This window comes from Phalangium opilio, unplaced genomic scaffold, assembly GCF_054372755.1.
Source record: "Phalangium opilio isolate 3A_F unplaced genomic scaffold, DU_Popi_V2 ptg000037l_1, whole genome shotgun sequence".
Classification (NCBI taxonomy): domain Eukaryota; kingdom Metazoa; phylum Arthropoda; class Arachnida; order Opiliones; family Phalangiidae; genus Phalangium; species Phalangium opilio.
This window is the reverse complement of record NW_028324160.1, coordinates 3,858,040-3,860,539: the sequence shown is the minus strand read 5'-3', so window position 1 is coordinate 3,860,539 and position 2,500 is coordinate 3,858,040. Positions and strand designations below refer to the sequence as shown.

General features: G+C 35.9%; 1 long non-coding RNA gene across 1 annotated transcript; it reads right to left on the bottom strand.

Annotated features, from left to right (window-relative positions):
* Nucleotides 1–683: 683 nt before the first annotated feature.
* Nucleotides 684–1,195, bottom strand: LOC149683416 (uncharacterized). Its single transcript, XR_016384202.1, has 2 exons — nucleotides 1,114–1,195; nucleotides 684–1,052 (listed from the first exon to the last, which is right to left on the bottom strand). It is a non-coding gene; the product is annotated as an uncharacterized LOC149683416 (long non-coding RNA).
* Between the last annotated feature and the right edge of the window lie 1,305 nt (nucleotides 1,196–2,500).

Genomic DNA, 2,500 nt, shown 5'->3' with positions numbered 1-2,500 from the left:
AATTTTGTCACCTTCTTCTTCGGAGAATTCTCTTTTCCGCCACTACGATTTCTAGATTTCTGGCCCTCAGTTTTATTCTTTTCTTGAAGGGCTTTCCTGAGAGCTAATTTTCTCTTTATTGACTCCTTGTTTTCGTATTGGTATTCTTCTTTGCAATCTTTGACAAGTACTTTACCCCTTGTATTCAAAAAATGTCTATGACTTTGCGAAACCATATAATGTCTCCGTTTGTTAGGCTTTTCCAGTCATCTGTGAGTTCTTCCAAAATTGCCTTAGATGCCAGATTTTTAATTTTTGCCCCTCTTAACTGAGAAACATTGTACTTGTAAAAGTTGTCACAAATCTCTTTCATATTTTGAAACAAATCAAAATATTCATCTGTTACGAGTATTAACTTTCCTCTATCGAGAGCACGCGTCCAGGCTTCATAATCTTCACTAGCATTTTCTTTATCACATTCAGAAGCAGAAGTTTTATTCTTTAATAAAGCATTAACAATAACTGCAGGACATTTCTACTGATTTAGCCTTCGCATAATAAATCCTGCAATGTAATGTAATGTATCCAGACGTTTTTTCGGCTGCAGATTCTTATTACTAAATAGTTGGTTCAACGGCAAATTGAGTTCTTTCTTAGTTTTAATTCCTTTTCTTTCTTTTTAATTTCTTTTAAAACAGACTCTTCGACACCAATTCTTAGTACCAACATTAACTTTTGGAAAAAATCTTGGAAAAATAAGCTCATTGAAAACTTCTGTAACGTGCAAGGCAGCTGCTTGAACGAATGAAATGATTCAAATATTCCTTTAAACCTTTAGTTGACCATTACATCTAAGCATAATTTGTGTGTTTTAAAACAATAATCTTCACGGCTTTTACTCTTCTTAATATCTTCAGAAATAATCTCATAAAGATTTTGACTAACAACAGTGAATTGCTCCTCATTTAAATGATACAGGTCTTTTAGAAAGGGACAAACATCTAAATATGAATAATCACTTATGTGCTGAGCCATGGTGGCTAAGCTGCTTTTCAATGCAGACAAAACCGAATCTATTAGAGTAACATATATTATGTAGTAATTAACACGAGCTAAATCCAAAATTATGTTTACCTTTAGATATCATTTTTGAGTCCAAATTTCCTTTCATGTTATCCGTGCTCAAAAACAAAAGCGAAGAAATCTTAGCGCTAAGCCTTAGTTTTGCGCCGAAGCAAAGCCGAACAGCTGAGCCGAAGCAGGCGAAAGAAAATAAAATATCAATTTCCGGTTCGTTCCCAAACTCCAAAGTTCTTAAGCCGGAAGTAGTTTGGTCAACCAAAGGTCCAGACAAAAAAGTCCCGAGCTTCCATTCCTGGTGCGTACAACTTTTGTCCGGGACTGTACTTCTCAAATAATGTTACGAAGGGAAGAACGATAGTAAATGGAATGGTCGAAGCAATACCAACGAGATCTCGTCGGTAGAAGGCACCCTACACGCTCAATAATTTGTGCAAAAAACGTGGGTCCCGTTATTTAAGTTACAAAGTATAAATAAAACTTTGTCCAGACTAATATTTGTCAAAGTTCAAATATAATGCTACAATATTTCACACTCGATTAAAACTATAGTCTGTGTATTTAACGATTTATACGTTTAGTTTGGTCAATGAAATTTCACACGGTCCATGGACTCAACATCAACTTTTTCACTGTGATTAAATATATTCAATATAATTGAATACATCGTGTGCAATGTGATCAATATCTTTGCCCAATAAAATTTAAAGAATAATTTATAAGATGATGAATTTTATAAATGCCCCCCCCCCTTAATTTGTGCAAAACATTGAGCTTGTAAAGGTCGCTTAGTGGCCGAAGGAATCTTTTCTGGGAAAGGGACTCAAGGGAGGAACGATAGTGAATGCAAAGGCTTGGTAAAAAAAGATTACCAAGTAGATACGGACAATGGGAATCTCGTTAATTCATTCATGTGCGTCACCACAAGGAGATAATCAACATCGAGGAGCTATTTCACCAGCTAAAAAATGAGGGTATTGTGTGTCAGGCTTTCGCTGACGAACGAGTGTTCATAAAAGTTAACATCCCAAGGCGAGGCCGAACGTATTTACTGTAGAGTAAACGGCAGTTGAACACCCAAAGTTTTTTCTCGTAACATATTTTCTCGGACCAAACTAAAGTCTGTCACGGAAAGCTGGGTCTCCTTGAAAGAATTTCGCCCCTTAAATTTTTTGGGAATGTAGGTGTGTTCCACATGTGATGAGCTACTCGGTCAATACGTTTCATTTCTTAAAGGGACGGTGAAGAATTTTTCAATTTGCACATTTGATCGAGACATGAGGTACGATCGGGTTTATTCTTCCCAGAAAGAGAGAATTAAATTCCAAGGTACGATAGAAGATTATCCCTCGTTATGTAATCGATCATTTGGTCAGATAATTTGAATAGAAATTTAGAATCAGTTATGAGTTTCTTCCGTTTCCCAAGTTTCGTAAGCACT